This window comes from Trachemys scripta, chromosome 6 (genome assembly GCF_013100865.1).
Source record: "Trachemys scripta elegans isolate TJP31775 chromosome 6, CAS_Tse_1.0, whole genome shotgun sequence".
Classification (NCBI taxonomy): domain Eukaryota; kingdom Metazoa; phylum Chordata; order Testudines; family Emydidae; genus Trachemys; species Trachemys scripta.
In genome coordinates, this window is record NC_048303.1 from 4,353,797 (window position 1) to 4,371,511 (window position 17,715).

Consider the following 17,715-nt stretch of genomic DNA (forward strand, 5'->3'; position numbering starts at 1 on the left):
CCAGCTGATTGTGTGTAATTTACATATGCAATTGCGAAGGGACAGTTTGGGGAAAGCACCGTCATCTCTGTTCTTATCTACACTTGCTCCTGCTCACTTGACTTGTGTGGAGTGAGGTGGTTTACTCCCCTTCCTTCCGTTTTCCCGCCTCACCCCAAAAGCTATTTCAGAATCCTAAATGAGTTTTTTACAAGATTTATACAGGGACTCTAACCCAAATAACCAGAGCGGCTAGTCATTGAATTCACTCTAGCCTGAGGACTGCATTAATAATTATTTCGGCATTTAATTAATAATAATAATAAATTCAGTAGCACTAAATAAGTCATGCTCCCAGCCAGGCACTGCTCATACTCTAACGCGGGCTGGACAAAACAGACAGCAGCTTTTGAATGGAAGCATAATCATAGAGCTGGTTGAAAAAAGGCACATACTTTTCACAAAAGAAGTTTCGTTTTGTCCAAAATTTTGCACAAAACACTTTGTTTTTAACTTCAAAAATAGTCTTGTTTTGGTGCGAAGGACCCCATTTCACTTAAAATTGTCTTCCCCTTTACACTTTTCCTACAGTTTGAAAAGTATGAATATATTTAAAAAAAATGGACACTTTTGGTCAAAACTTTCTGTTTCAAAATTTCATCAAAAATTAAAATTTTCAATGAAAATGAAATTTTCCCACAAAAAATTCATTGTTATCTTCCATTTCACATGGGAGTTAAAGTTGAACTGCGTCATGCCCACATTCTTTTCTATAGGCTGGGCTCCCGGCCCGAGTACATCTGAAGCACCGTGATAGGTTGGACATTAGGAAAAACTTCCTGTCAGGGTGGTGAAACACTGAATAAATTGCCTAGGGAGGTTGTAGAATCTCCATCACTGGAGATTTTTAAGAGCAGGTTAGACAAACACCTGTCAGGGCTGGTCTAGATAATACTTAATCCTGCCATGAGTGCAGGGGATTGGACTAGAAAACCTCTCGAGGTCCCTTCCAGTTCTACGATCCTATGATTCTATAATCAGGCAGTTGCTGTTTAATGTCAAATTAAACTGTTCGATTGGGAATGTTTAAACATTTTTGGCTCAATTGGAAAATGTCAAAGTGAAATGTTTAAAACATTTCTGAATCGACATTTTTTGGAACTTTTTCTTTCTATGAAAAGTTTCCATATTTTGACTTTTTCTTCTGATTCATGATAAAAAAAGAAACGTTGAAATATTGGCTTGAAATTCGTCTTGTAGCTCAGCTCTATTGAAAATGGATTGAGTCAAACCGAAGCAAAGGGCCTTGTGGATGCCCTGATTTCTGTTTAGCTTATGTTATTTAGGAGCAGGTTAAGCTAAACAGAACTAAGCCGTTCACATGGAAATAAGAGTGTCTGGGTAGGGGTTTGCACTGGTTTAACTAGACCAGTCTAACTAACCAGTGCAAGTTTCTTGGGGACAAGGCCTTAGACTCACCTCTGAATTTGGTCCGACGTCGATAACAGCCAGAAAAGTGCCTCTATTACAGTGAAATCGTGGGCTTCCTAGTTACTGTCAGTCAATGGTGTCTGCACAATTTCCTCTATTTGCAAATTAAAAGTTGATTTTTCTAACTGCCAACCCTGCAAAACCCACCTCTGATCTGGGCTAACCTGGCCTCTCGCTGCCTTTTACATCATCAGTAATAATAAAGGTGCTGTGTTGGGAATGTTCCTGATTATTGTGTGGCTGTTGCGTTCAGCAGAATGGAATCCACTTCCATTTTTCTTAAAGGGAAACCATCAAATTTAACAACCATACTTCTGTCAGTCTTTCACGTGGCGACAGGGGAGAAAAAACATGAAAATATTAGGAAAATGTGCTTGTCGGACAACAAAAGTCAGCAGAGAGACTCAAGGGCAGGCATAGTGCCTGAAACTACTTGTAATTCATATTTTGTAACTGACTAGATTGGAAGTGTGGCCGTGCCCATTTAGCTGCATTGACTCTGCAGTGCTAACAGGGATAACAATCTTTTCCCACCAGTAAATAATCAGCCATGACACCAAGATGCACAAGGATCAGAATGTGTTGAGTAAGAATGTACTGTTCTTCATTCCTTTTCTGAACATTCCTCCACTTTAACAATACTTTGCACTTCTTCTGTGGTGCCTTACATCTCAGATCACTTTCTGAACATCAGTCATTTTCACCTCACAGTCCCCCTCAGAAGTAGGGAAGTACTATCCCCATTTCCAAATGGGGAAACTAAAGCAGAGAGAGATTTACCCACAGTCACAAAGATACCTGGGGCACCAACAGGAATACAACCCAGATCACCTGATTTAACCAGGACCTAAACTACACAAGCATTCTTCCTCTCATTTAAGAACAACCCCATTACAACTGAAGTCATTCCACCTTGTGTTACCAACTCTTTCAGTTGATCCCGACAGACGAGAGCTGCTCAATAAGCAAACAGCAAGAGAACGAACATTGATAAGGTTTTAAAACACCAATGTGGAATAGACTATTTAAGGCAGGTGTGTCAGACTGTCCCCGTTTTTCAGATCGCCAAACTGAGGGACAGCTATATTGAGCTACTCACTCAGAGTCACACAACAAGTCAATATCAGAGACTGGCATTAGAACTCCTGATCCCTTGACTCGTGGCAAACATTAAATATTCCTCTTGCCCATATGGGGATTGATCTAAAAGCCACTGAAGTCAAAGGGAGTCTTCCCATTTACTTCAGGAGACTTTGGATCAGGCCCACGGTGAAGAGCAAAAAGTGTACTTCATAGAACTTGAGGTTACATCATTAGTTCTCCTTTCACATTGTGCTGAGCTCAATACACTAGCACTATTTATTATACCTATCCTATTGTTTGAAATACCATATCTCTAAGAGGGAGGAATTGTCAGCGGGATCCAGCTGCAATCTGCAGGATAGGCGACTCAAACAAGATCACCAGATTAATCTCACATCTACTGTGGGAAATTCTTTTTATGAGAAAGTATCCACAGAGGCACATTCAATGTAATTGACAGAAGTGATGGCACTTCCTCCCCTTACCTAGGGGCATCCGTATGAGAACTACACATTGGCAACTTGCCAGGAGACTATCAGGACCACTGCTGATTTGCTCGTACATGAACACCATCATATGACCGACCTATTTGCTTGCACTTGGCTTGAGATATGAACTCCTCCTTGAGCTATGAACTTAAATGGCTCATGACTTCTGTTTAATTCAAAGCCTACAAGTGGATCAACCTTGTCCTCATGCCACAGGTAGTATATGGAGGGCAACCACACTTCAGCCAGGCTGCATTTAAAGAGGACTTGTGGGCATCCTGCCCAGTCACATATACTTTGGAAGGAGCTTTGGTTAACTTCTCCTGAGAGACCCCATGGACGATGAAGCTTCACTAACTTTAAAAGTGACCCTTGAAGCAAACAATGGGGTCTAGATTCTACCTGGAGATGGAAATGGTTAGATATATGTTGTGTGTGTGTGGGGGGAAGAGTGTTTAGGGAAACCAGGGAGCCCATCAATGCCTCTTTCTTTCTCTCTCTCCCCCAAGTTGCAGAGAAGCCAGATACATTCTCGGTTGAACGTATATTGTTCCCACTAGTAAAATCAGTTCTCTGATTGACAAAAAAGGGGGAAGGATGCAGAGCCAGAGCACAGTGGCTTTTTCTTTCATCCCCTCAGCTCCTGAACTGAAATACCACAAGTGTTGCAAGGCACACGGGCTCAGAGGAAAATAGCTGTCATTTGTGCGAAGAAGGCATTTGCAGCAACTCATTATAATTCCTTGCTTGCTGTCACCCGTCTCTAAAGTCACTGGCAATGCAGTACTTGTGTGAAGTTATTAAGGCCAGCCTCTTTTTAGATTCATGGCAAGTGCTGAGTGACAAGGCGAAAGCCCGGGCTGTGATAAAGTGAACTGACATGCTATACCAACCCCTACCACACACCCATCACCAACATACCAAGGATGACAACACTTGATTTCATAAATGATATCTACCTCCTCAGCCCATACCCTCTACACTTGATCTGCCTGCCACAATAATAAAAGGGTAGTATGTTTGTGTGTATGTGGGGGCGATTTCCCCCTCCTTACTCTCACTATATACTTGTCTATTTCCCAAGCCGCTTAAAGGGATAAAGAATGCATTCCTTCAGATCAGACAGAGTTCTGTCAAAGGGTGCCCAGTCATACAACAGCTTCCATGCTGTGTGTGTGTGTGTGTGTGTGTGTGTGAGAGAGAGAGAGAGAGAGAGAGAGAGATTGGGGGAAGGAGTGCTGATGCTTAGAACTTTTCAGCCATCCCAGATAAATGTGCCTCTTAAACAAAATTGATCACTAACTTATCTAAGGCTCAGTTTATCCCTCTATCTATGCTTTTCTGTTCAGTCCAGTAACCCCAAAGACTAGAGAGAGAGAATAGAATTTCTTGCACCTGGCTGGACTTTTGCAGAATAGAATGTTTCAGTCACAGATGATAACTCTAGAAATCGGGGGCCTCTTATTCTATTTCTTCTTTTACCCTCCTCTTCCCTTTTGCCTCCCTGGCCTCTACTACTTCTCCCCCCCCCCTTCCCTTCTCTTCCTAAGCTGGGCAGAAAAATCAGCTTAAAGGATAATACTGCTCAGCTTTCAGTGGGATAACACAGCCAGCCCACAGGGAAGAGAAAACCTCAAAACCCACCAGTACGATGAAAACAAGCAGGTTATTAAAGGTCTTCCTAGAACTGCAGCTAAACTCATGTTTGCAAATGCTAGCAGGTTGTCATTCAGCAGCAAATCCGAGCACTGGTTCACAGCAGAGATACCAATGGAATGACCATCCCCTTTTGCACAAGCGCATCCAGACACCGTTCAAGAACACCCATCCTTCTCCAAAGGCCCCTGCAAATGAAGTAACAACCTCCAAACAGCTCAGGTACATGATGAGTTCAATCAGTGGCAAAATCCACATTAGTAAGATTCAAGGCATGGAAGGTGATGAAGGCAGTTCAACGGACACAGCTATTTTGCTGCAGTTATGGGATAAGATATTTAACCACGGCGATTCCTGATGACATGCTTAAGGTGGAGTTGATCACCGTATCACCTAAACTAGCCTTCACACTCCCACCCCTCTGCCTATGGCCATCTCAGCCTCCCTTAATGCCTGAGAGAAAATGTGTGTGTTTGCAGTGTGCCCAGAAGGTGAGCAAATCTGGACTCTTGGCAGTGCAGGTATGGATGAGAATTCCAGAATCAAGGACTCCTCCCAGATAAGGCCCTTCAGGCAGCACCCTGATATCCAGTGAGGACACCATCTCGAGTGTCTTCGCTGATCACAGCTGTGGCTATGCCACATGGGGAGAGAAGTATCTTTTGGGTAACCATGTCCTGCACGACTTAGGCTTTTGGGGGCTAACACCAGCACCTTGAGCTCCGCCCATTTTATCAAAAGCCAGTGCAGCTCTCTGGATAAGGGTGCTATATGCTGCCTACATGATGTACCACTCCACATCCACTCAGTAACAGTTGTGCCTGAAGAAGGATGTCAGTACTGGGCCTACAGAGGTACCCAATGCTCTGACACCAAGGGCCATACTGGAGGCCTGAGGAGATGCGTGTGACCCAAATCCTCACATTGGGCCTTGCTCCATCATTATCGCAGATTAAATTCACATTGAAGCCAATGAGAATATAGGCTGTGCAAGGACCCCGTTAACATAGAGTGAGAGTATCCGGATTGGGACCCATATGAATGTGCACAGTTGTTTAATTTCAAATGGCCCATAACCCTACCTGATGGGATGCAGCAGGCATTTGCTGCCCCCTACTGGAGGATATGCTGTCTTGGTGCACCCCACCCTATGAAGCTGTCCTGGAAGAGAAGGGCAGCTGATGCTGGTCTGAGCTCACTGCTCTTCTCTTTCAAAAGGAGAGCTTTATAGGGCGGGGTGTGCCAAGGCAGTGGGGTCTCTAATACGGAGCAGCAAATGCCTGGTGCACCCTATCGCACCCTATTATTTCCTTGAACCTGATTCGTCCATGGTAGATGATAAGAAATTGCTGGTGGTTTGGGTGTTACTTGCAATGAAAAGCCACAGTCAGTCAAACTTTCTCCCAATCCTGCAGCTACAGGGAGAGAGAGTGACTCTAGGTTATATTTTTCAGACTTCACAGGTTGCATTTAGCCCACACTTGGTGCTCCCCCATGCTATAAAAGATCAGGTCTCTCTCTCATAAAACAGTTCTGGCATTTCTATTATCACATACGCCTGAGAACAGGGATGCGATTGTACTGAATGGTGTGAAAAGAAGACAAAAAAAGAAAAAAAAAATCAAAGCACAGCCGAGTTGATTATTTAAAGAGCCGGGTGAAATTTAACATCCTTTTAAGGCATTCTGGGTTCTGGAATATCACTGTGTCACTTAATGTTTGCAGTTAAGTATTTACAGATCTGTTTCTATGGCAACCAATTCTTCAAAGTTACTTTTACAATTCTGTTTTCTAAAATGTGTTTCTTTGGTTGATTGCACAGGGATATCTGGAAAGCAGCCAGGTCTAAATCATGATTTTTTTCCCATTAAGGAGAGGTCCTTTCTAATCATGTTTAGTTAGTTCTTTGATGGCTTTATCTTGATTCGACAATGTATTTTATTTTTGTTAACAGTGAGAGAGGGGAGAGAGAAAAACATGATCAAGCATCTTAGGGCTTTAAAAAAGTGTGTTGGAAATGAGGGATGTGAAATAACCTTGTCTGGGTTGATTTTATTTATCTTTTATTGTTTGGAAGAGTAAACCTTTAACCATGCCAAAAAAAATCTACTGACAGTTTGAATGCACTTAGCGGCCATCGGAGAGGATGATACACTTATTAATTAGGTGAGGAGCTGAAGGGGAAAGGACAGAAATTGGAGGCAAATGGATAATATAGAAACAAATGTGGGATAGTCTGAGATGCATTAATCCCAAGAAATCACCATGAAGGATGGTCCTGTGATTTGAGAAATCTGCCTTCAACCCTTTGCTGTGTCACAGACTTCCTTGGACACATCACATAGGCTGTGTCTGCACTGCACACTAACCCCAGGTAAGTTGGACATGGGCTTCTGGGCTCAGGGTTTCCAAGCCCACGTTTGATCGGACTCACACTGTATCGAAAACCTGGGTTTACATTTTCTAGACCCAGGTCTCACAGCTGCGCTAACTTGTCCGTAATGCGCTATGCAAACATTCTGCCTCAGGTCTGCAGCTTGACATGTGTCCACACTGCCAAATGACAGGGCTTGGACCCAAGTCTCAGCAGGACTCAGGCTGTGACCCAACCCATTAGCAGGGTCCTAGGACCAGGTCTTGAGTCCTTGCTGACCTGCAGCAGACTGATTTGTGTGTGGACAGATGTGGGGCTTCAGCTAAAACCCGAGTCAGAGCCTGGCTTTAGAGTGCTGTGTAGATATATCCTTAGTTTCTCTGTTCCTCATCCTGAAAATGGAGAGAATAGCACTTCCTGAGGATAAACACATTTGAGGCTGTGAGGTGCGCAGATACCAATGTATTGGGGGTCATGTAAATACCTAAAATAGACAGGGATGTGGCATATATGCACCTAATCCCAATACATTAGCCCCGCTCATAGCGTCAAAGGAAGGTTTAAGAAACCCAGAGTCCAGGGGGGGAAATTGCTTGCTGATGCCGATTTGAAAAGCAGTTCAACATTGTGAGTGAGAATCAGCGTGATTATGCATCTTATCTCACACACAGCTCTAGACAGGAGTGATGTCCACACACAGTAATTCTCCACCAGTTTTTTTAATTTTGGGAAAAGAGGTTCTGCTGGACCCTATGGGCAGAGAATGATAAATGTTGATCATCCGCTGGACACAGGTGCCCCTCTGGGTCTATAACCTCAAAGTGTGGCAAAGGAAAAGAGTGCTGAGCTCTGTTGTTCAGCACCGGTCGGAGAGCATCCCAAATTGTACCCATTAAACCAGCACCTGGACAAAGGGTGCTTGCAAATGAAATAAAAGAGCCCTTTTCCATCATTGTCAGAATGACATCTACAACGTCTGCAACCTACTTCCATCCTCTGGGTCCACCAAACAGCAATTCCTAGAAACAGGGAATGATAAAGAGCAGAAGATTCCACAAAGTCTACTGGGGAGCTCACTAAGCCAGGGAGAAGCTACGGGTGACTAGTGTTAGATTAAATTAAATGAGATTAGATTAGATAAACACTCTACTTCAGTGCTTTTTCGCCTGGCAGGTGATTCAGTGGAGTCAAAGGTTTAGCGCAGGGAACTGAAAGTCAGGACTCCTGGGTTCTATGCCTGGCACTGAGTTGACATGCAACCACTTGGCCACCCTGTGCCTCGGATGACCTAAAACCACATGGGTGCTGTGAGGCTTAGTTATTTAATGTCTGTAAAGAGCTCATAGGTGCACATAGAGAAGTGCAAAACATTGTAATTAAGCAGAAGTTTGGATTCTGAAATTGAACTAGCAAAAGCACAAGTGATTCAATAAAATACAGATGGAGCTGGAGGAATAAAGGCAAGACAATGAAGAATGCCAGGTAACTGAGTGGAAGGAGAATTTCAACTGGATAAGACAAGACGACACTTTTTAAACTCTCTCACTCTTCCCCCCCCTTGCTACAGAAATGCTCCATTAACTCTCAAGAAGATGATTTACCATTTGCCCTTTGTAGACAAAATTGAAGTAGTGGGAACGTCATAACAAAACATATGACACAGCTTTAGGCTTGCCCTGTGGCTGCAAACCTTTAATGCACAACACAGGGAGATCCTTTGAATCTGAACGGGAGATGGTGGAGAGGCAATGCCCTGCTATGTTGCTTATTAAAACCACCACAACAAAATAACAGGACCTGGGGAAAATGGAGGGCAGATTCCTTAGCTACTGGCAGTAGCAGTAGCTAAAAGGCAAACCTTGTTCTGATGAGACCCTTCTGGCCAATTTAGCAGCAAAGTTGATGGGTTCTGAAGGAAGCTCCCTTCAATCTGTTGGATAAAGAATAATCACCCTGATATATGGCCTTGAGAAAGGTGTGGAAGGAGGAGAAATCAGGAGACAGGAATGCTTCCCAGAAGGCCTTCAAAGAGAGAAAGAAACTGAAGTTGGCAGTGACCAAAAGTTGTCACTACCTGGTGTCTGTTTGGTAGCCTGTATGGGATGGGCCGGTGGTCTTAGCCAGGGTCCCAGTGAAAATGGTGTCCACATTACTAAGGTCATTGGCAACAGCTTCAGCCCTTGTTGGCTATCATAGTTGAGAGGCCAAGTTGTGAAGGGCCTATGGAAACTGATGATTTGTCCAACCCCAATGGAGGGGGGTCCCTCCAGTTTGGGGTAGAGGCATGTAGTTGGAGGAGTCAGGGGAAAGCTTGCAGTGACCTGTTCTATGGATATTAACAGAGATGGGGCCGGATTGTCAGTGGAAACGGTCCATTGAAGTCAATGGAGCTACACTGATTTATGTCAGCTGAGAATCCAGATCATTGGCTACACATCCAGCCGTTTTCATCAGCACTAAATTCAGCTGACAACCCAATGTGAAAAGTAGCTAGAATTTGTCAAATGTGAAGTTTTGGGAGATCATTGCGAAGTTGTGTATTATTATTTCATTAGGATACAAGTAAGAGCTTTTATTCTAATTTGTATGGGAAATATGTCAGAAAAGAGTGGAGACGGACTGTACTTCCTCTCATAATCTAAACTGTATAACATGTTCATTAGCACTGTACAGCCATCCTGGCAAGAAACAGTTCTAAGCCAGCAACTGTTTAAGACTTTCATAAGGTAATACGTCTTTGTCTAATCCTTCTGGAATGAAACAAGCTGACTTCACTAATAGTCTAGTGAGTTCTTGCATCTCTATTATAAATGATTTCAGTTGCAGACGTTTAATGACTAGTATAAGTACAATATTGATGAGCTAGTATGGGAAGTGATGATATTTTCTTAACAAACATCATGTTTTGGTTTATTATTGTACTTTGGATTGGCCCTTGTGGCCAGGTATCTTTCAGAATCCATTACAGTTACAACACAAGCTAAATGGTCAAGATGAGAGCTGTCTCGTGTGGTGATGTTGGGATTCTCAAAGGAACCTAAAGGAGTTAAGAACTTTGACTGGACGATATCGTCTTTAGGTGCTGCTGAAAATCCCCACCTACATCTTCGAAATAATCTCATTTGGGTGGTGGTGGGTTTACGTCACACGCTGGATTTCATACGAGAAGAAAGATTACAGCAGCCAATCACCTAATGATTTTTATCCAAGGTTTGAAAACATTAATTCAGCCTTAAAACACCCACATGAGGAAGCAGAGCAATAGTATTAGCTTCAGTTTTATGGATGGGTAAACTGAGGCACAGAAAGGTTAAATGACATGAGACCTTGGCTGAGCTGGAAATAAAACCAATAGATAAAGGATGATCTTGTGGTTAAGGCTCCAGACTGAGAATCAAAAAATTCACGATCAGTTTCCCACTCTTCCACAGACTCCCGATGTGACCTTGAGCAAGTAATTTAATCTCACTGCACCTCTGTTCCCATCTGTAAAATGGGGACAATACTCCTCCTTTTGTCTTGTCTGCATAGGTCTGATCTGGCAAAACACGTAAGCATTTGTTTAACTTTAAGCATGAGTAGTCCCACTGGCCTTACTTTGTGTCCCTACAATACGTAGCACATGCTCGTCAGTGAAGCCTCTAAGAGTTCTGTAATTTGAAGTAATCATAATAAAAAAATAACAACAATCATGAAATCCCTATCCTAGGGTAACAACACAAGAGCATACTTAATGCACACACCCATTGATATCAGTGGAAGTTCTATAAATGTGTGAAGGATAGCAGATCGCCTCTATACTTGTTCAAACTGTTCTGATACAATGATGGCTGCTCTGAAGTTTCACTTACAAACACTATGGCTGGCACACACACACACACACACACACACACACACACACACAAAGATGGAGGCTTCTGCCACTTTCCATCTGGTAACATATTAATCTTGTGTTTCGCATTCTCGAAGAGCTTCACCATTATAACATAATTACTGTTGAAATTGACCTTTAACTATATATTTCAAATTTCAGTGTCTTTAAACCCCTCAGTGAGCACCATTTTTCAATTTCACATATTATTTTTTCTTTCTTTCTTACGTGTGGAAAAGATAGGGAGGGAAATTAACAAAATGACTGTTTAATAGATTCAAGTAATGATAAAGCAAAATATTGCTAACTGTTACCTGTGTATCTTAAACGCCAACCATCAGGCAGTTACAGTTTCTAGTAAGGTAAATGAAAGTGTAATAAGAGTAACTGAAGAGTTGCATTTGTGTCTCACACGTCCTCAGACTAACTCAATCAATCCATTTAGCTTCACTAATATCCAAATTTATACGTGACATTGACAAGACAAAAGTTCAAGAGTTCCTCAGCTTCCAGATAAATTTCAGTCACATTTATTAGACCATTCACTTCCCTAAATTTACATTGGGACCAATAACTGACTCGTGTTTCCAACTCCTCTTAAAAGAAAACATAACCTTGCCTGCAAATGAGATGCCAAACTGTGTTGGGAGACAGATTTCTATAGCACTATGTCTAAGACTGCATAAATGTTGATATAATAAACAGATGAACTTGTGCATACTTACATTATTGTGCAAATCAGGAAGCATAAAAGCATGTGGTATAACTTCCATCCAGAAATACTTTCAGCCACCTAATAATGCAGTTCTGCTGTCCATGGTGCTGAAATGGCAGGCACTAAAAGCACTGTTCTTTACCACATGATATCGTGTAAATGCTCTGATTTCTGGTGAGAAACCAAAAGGTTTGGGAAAGGTTATATGTAGCATACACCAGGGTCTTTCCACTTTGTTTGGACAGTGAAAACTGTGCAATGGTTTATTCATAGAGCCTAGAGACATTTATTATATATGTGTTTTTACCATGGAAATTTGAGATGGAAAAGACCTGTTAGGTCATTTATGTCTATTCCCCACCCACCCACCCGCAAGCAAGAGTATGACCTATATGCATACAGTCAGCAGCGAACCAGCTGAGCGGCGAACAGCAGAGGCTAACAGCGGGAGTTTGCCTGGGAGCTGTCCGAGAGGAGGTACGCTAAGTGCTGCATTAGGGGGGCTGTGTTGGTGAGTATCTGAGTGTCTGCTGCTGGGACAGTTGGTCAGTTTGACCGTGTGCTTGATTGCTTGCTTGTTTGTTTGAAAAGTGTGAATTGGGAGTGCTTTGTTCCAGCTGGGCCTTGAGTGGGCCTGACTGGTATATAAGGGCAGTCAGCAGCGAACCAGCTGAGCGGCGAACAGCAGAGGCTAACAGCGGGAGTTCGCCTAGGGAGAGCGCACTGAGGCTTTCATCTGCAGGTTTCTCCGAGTAGTTCCTGCAACAGTTGAGGAAGCTCCTAAGAGGACGGTGATATGGAAGGTGAGCGATCAGCTGTTGTAACCTGCACAGGTTGTGCCATGTTTGTCTTTCTTCCGCAGGACAGAAGCGACTTTGTCTGTACAAAGTGCAAGCTGGTCTCCATACTGGAGGAGAAGGTTCGAGGGCTGGAGAAACAAGTATCGACTCTGCGTTGCATAAGGGAAAATGAAGATTTCCTGGACAGACGTCAGGAGATGGTTCTACGGCCACAATGTTCTGAAGATTCAGAGCAGGCGCAGCAGGGACAGAAGGATTGTGAGGAGGTTTGGCAGCATGTGACCTCCAGAAGGAGAAAGAGGAGCGTCCATGCACCAGCAATGGAGATACAGGTGAGGAATCGTTTCCATGTTCTCTCTACAGGTGCTAATGCGGAGAGTGGACTAGATGGCCCATCTGAGGGAAGGGAGCAGAAGGAGACTCCACCGATTGGAAGGCAAAAGATGCACTGTCCTAGGGATGGGGGTTCCACGACCACGACTCCCAAGAGGAGGAGGAGGGTGGTGGTGGTCGGGGACTCCCTCCTCAGGGGGACTGAGTCATCTATCTGCCGCCCTGACCGGGAAAACCGAGAGGTCTGCTGCTTGCCAGGAGCTAGGATACACGATGTGACGGAGAGACTGCCGAGACTCATCAAGCCCTCGGATCGCTACCCCTTCCTGCTTCTCCACGTGGGCACCAATGATACTGCCAAGAATGACCTTGAGCGGATCACTGCAGACTACGTGGCTCTGGGAAGAAGGATAAAGGAGTTTGAGGCGCAAGTGGTGTTCTCGTCCATCCTCCCTGTGCAAGGAAAAGGCCGGGGTAGAGACCGTCGAATCGTGGAAGTCAACGAATGGCTACGCAGGTGGTGTCGGAGAGAAGGCTTTGGATTCTTCGACCATGGGATGGTGTTCCAAGAAGAAGGAGTGCTAGGCAGAGACGGGCTCCACCTAACGAAGAGAGGGAAGAGCATCTTCGCCAGCAGGCTGGCTAACCTAGTGAGGAGGGCTTTAAACTAGGTTCACCGGGGGAAGGAGACCAAAGCCCTGAGGTAAGTGGGGAAATGGGATCCTGGGAGGAAGCACAAGCAGGAGAGCGCAAGAGGGGAGGACTCCTGTCTCATGCTGAGAAAGAGGGACGATCATTGAGTTATCTTAAGTGCCTATACACAAATGCAAGAAGCCTGGGAAACAAGCAGGGAGAACTGGAAGTCCTGGCACAGTCAGGGAACTATGATGTGATTGGAATAACAGAAACTTGGTGGGATAACTCACATGACTGGAGTACTGTCATGGATGGATATAAACTGTTCAGGAAGGACAGGCAGGGCAGAAAAGGTGGGGGAGTTGCGTTGTATGTAAGAGAGGAGTATGACTGCTCAGAGCTCCGGTATGATACTGCAGAAAAACCTGAGAGTCTCTGGATAAAGTTGAGAAGTGTGAGCAACAAGGGTGATGTCGTGGTTGGAGTCTGCTATAGACCACCAGACCAGGGGGATGAGGTGGACGAGGCTTTCTTCTGGCAACTAGCAGAAGTTGCTAGATCACAGGCCCTGGTTCTCATGGGAGACTTTAATCACCCTGATATCTGCTGGGAGAGCAATACAGCGGTGCACAGGCAATCCAGGAAATTTTTGGAAAGCGTAGGGGACAATTTCCTGGTGCAAGTGCTGGAGGAACCAACTAGGGGCAAAGCTTTTCTTGACCTGCTGCTCACAAACAGGGAAGAACTAGTAGGGGAAGCAAAAGTGGATGGGAACCTGGGAGGCAGTGACCATGAGATGGTCGAGTTCAGGATCCTGACACAAGGAAGAAAGGAGAGCAGCAGAATATGGACCCTGGACTTCAGAAAAGCAGACTTTGACTCCCTCAGGGAACAGATGGGCAGGATCCCCTGGGAGAATAACATGAAGGGCAAAGGGGTCCAGGAGAGCTGGCTGTATTTTAAAGAATCCTTATTGAGGTTGCAGGAACAAACCATCCCGATGTGTAGAAAGAATAGTAAATATGGCAGGCGACCAGCTTGGCTAAACAGTGAAATCCTTGCTGATCTTAAATGCAAAAAAGAGGCTTATAAGAAGTGGAAGATTGGACAAATGACCAGGGAGGAGTATAAAAATATTGCTCAGGCGTGCAGGAGTGAAATCAGGAAGGCCAAATCACACTTGGAGTTGCAGTTAGCAAGAGATGTTAAGAGTAACAAGAAAGGTTTCTTCAGGTATGTTAGCAACAAGAAGAAAATCAAGGAAAGTGTGGGCCCCTTACTGAACGAGGGAGGCAACCTAGTGACCAACGATGTGGAAAAAGCTAATGTACTCAATGATTTTTTTGCCTCTGTCTTCACGCACAAGGTCAGCTCCCAGATTGCTGCACTGGGCAGTACAGCATGGGGAGAAGGTGACCAGCCCTCTGTGGAGAAAGAAGTGGTTCGGGACTATTTAGAAAAACTGGACGTGCACAAGTCCATGGGGCCGGATGCGCTGCATCCGAGGGTGCTAAAGGAGTTGGCGGGTGAGATTGCAGAGCCATTAGCCATTATTTTTGAAAACTCATGGCGATCGGGGGAGGTCCCAGATGACTGGAAAAAGGCTAATGTAGTGCCCATCTTTAAAAAAGGGAAGAAGGAGGATCCGGGGAACTACAGGCCAGTCAGCCTCACCTCAGTCCCTGGAAAAATTATGGAGCAGGTCCTCAAGGAATCAATTATGAAACATTTAGAGGAGAGGAAAGTGATCAGGAACAGTCAGCATGGATTCACGAAGGGGAAGTCGTGCCTGACTAACCTAATTGCCTTCTATGATGAGATAACTGGCTCTGTGGATGAGGGGAAAGCAGTGGATGTGTTATTTCTTGACTTTAGCAAAGCTTTTGATACGGTCTCCCACAGTATTCTTGCCACCAAGTTAAAGAAGTATGGGCTGGATGAATGGACTGTAAGGTGGATAGAAAGCTGGCTAGATCGTCGGGCTCAACGGGTAGTGATCAATGGCTCCATGTCTAGTTGGCAGCCGGTTTCAAGTGGAGTGCCCCAAGGGTCGGTCCTGGGGCCGGTTTTGTTTAATATCTTTATTAATGATCTGGAGGATGGTGTGGACTGCACTCTCAGCAAGTTTGCAGATGACACTAAACTAGGAGGCGTGGTAGATACACTAGAGGGTAGGGATCGGATACAGAGGGACCTAGACAAATTAGAGGATTGGGCAGAAAAAAACCTGATGAGGTTCAACAAGGACAAGTGCAGAGTCCTGCACTTAGGACGGAAGAATCCCATGCACTGCTACAGACTAGGGACCGAATGGCTAGGTAGCAGTTCTGCTGAAAAGGACCTAGGGGTCACAGTGGACGAGAAGCTGGATATGAGTCAACAGTGTGCTCTTGTTGCCAAGAAGGCTAACGGCATTTTAGGCTGTATAAGTAGGGGCATTGCCAGCAGATCGAGGAACGTGATCGTTCCCCTTTATTCGACATTGGTGAGGCCTCATCTGGAATACTGTGTCCAGTTTTGGGCCCCACACTACAAGAAGGATGTGGAAAAATTGGAAAGAGTCCAGCGGAGGGCAACAAAAATGATTAGGGGTCTGGAGCACATGACTTATGAGGAGAGGCTGAGAGAACTGGGATTGTTTAGTCTCCAGAAGAGAAGAATGAGGGGGGATTTGATAGCAGCCTTCAACTACCTGAAGGGGGGTTCCAAAGAGGATGGAGCTCGGCTGTTCTCAGTGGTGGCAGATGACAGAACAAGGAGCAATGGTCTCAAGTTGCAGTGGGGGAGGTCCAGGTTGGATATCAGGAAAAACTATTTCACTAGGAGGGTGGTGAAACACTGGAATGCGTTACCTAGGGAGGTGGTGGAGTCTCCTTCCTTGGAGGTTTTTAAGGCCCGGCTTGACAAAGCCCTGGCTGGGATGATTTAGCTGGGAATTGGTCCTGCTTTGAGCAGGGGGTTGGACTAGATGACCTCTTGAGGTCCCTTCCAACTCTGATATTCTATGATTCTATGATTCTATGAACACGCGCGCGTGCGCGCACACACACACACACACACACACACTTACAGAGTTATATCATGCCAGTCTGCAATTCCATGCTGATAAGCCCTAACAGGGTGAACTGTGTCTATGGTTGCAATTGGTCTGGGTAAGCCCTACTACACTTTGAAAGCTAGATTGTATGGCAGAAATGGACCAGGAATTTGAAACCAAGTAAAGCCTTTGTCTCTACATTTTACATCTCAACAGCCAGAATACACTAGCAGATCACAGCTCCTTCATAGCAGCACCACTGTCTGAATTCCATGAACAATGTGAGAGGTTTGGCCAGTGTTGGCAGATTAGATGAGTTTTTTTTCATGTATGCTCTCAAATCTTTCCTTGTGTTTAGTCTTCAGACCTTTAATGAATGCAGGCTACATACCTAAAAGAACCCTAACACTGAAGAGAAAATATTTTAGAGGGTGAACTCAGATACTGTGATACACTTAGATATCCATAGGGAGGATAGATAGATAGATAGATAGATAGATAGATAGATAGATAGATAGGTAGATAGATAGGTAGATAGATAGATAGATCTGAAGTTGAAATATGTGTATACAATATAAATAGTGGGCCAGATCCTCAGTGGATATAAATTGGTTTAGCATCATTGAAGATAATAGTTCTATGTTAGTTTACACCAGTTGAGGATCAGGGCCATTATTTCCAATTAAGTCTGATGGGAGGATTAATCTGAACTCAGGTGTCAATTTTCTTCCCCATGACAGCTGTTTGTGGCATGACGTGCATGAAATAACCTGCTGGCCCACCTCTAGCTTTCTCTTTATGAAATAATGCCCTGCAGAGCCATGCTGGCTAGAAATGAAGACAAATGAAAATAATCCAAAATCTCATTAGAGATGATCCAACAGTGTTGCTGATGGGTAGAAGGGTTTCCTCTCCCCCGTCATCGCAACACCATTATAGCTTTTCTCTGCAACACAACTAGATAATGCAAATAGATCACTTAGTCTTTTCCATACAAAGGTTTACATATTGTTCTATTGATACCATTACTGGTACACGAAATAGATGTAAGACAAAAATATCTGACTGTATCACTTCTAAAGTTTTTCATTCTCTAACAAGCTCATACTGCTTTAGAGGTTTTAAGCCCTACAAAAGAAGTCCTTTGCCTGTGAATCTTTTATGTTATACCTAGGTGTCCTCATTATATGGGCTCTACTATTTGACAGCAATGCTTGTTTCCACAGTCGGTGATGAACACAGCATGACAGGC

At 44.2% G+C, this 17,715-nt stretch overlaps 1 protein-coding gene across 11 annotated transcripts in view; it reads right to left on the minus strand.

Moving 5' to 3' along the window:
- CELF4 (CUGBP Elav-like family member 4) overlaps nt 1-17,715 on the minus strand; it is an 862,174-nt gene that overhangs the window by 332,203 nt on the left and 512,256 nt on the right. The gene's annotated exons all lie outside the window — the stretch shown is intronic.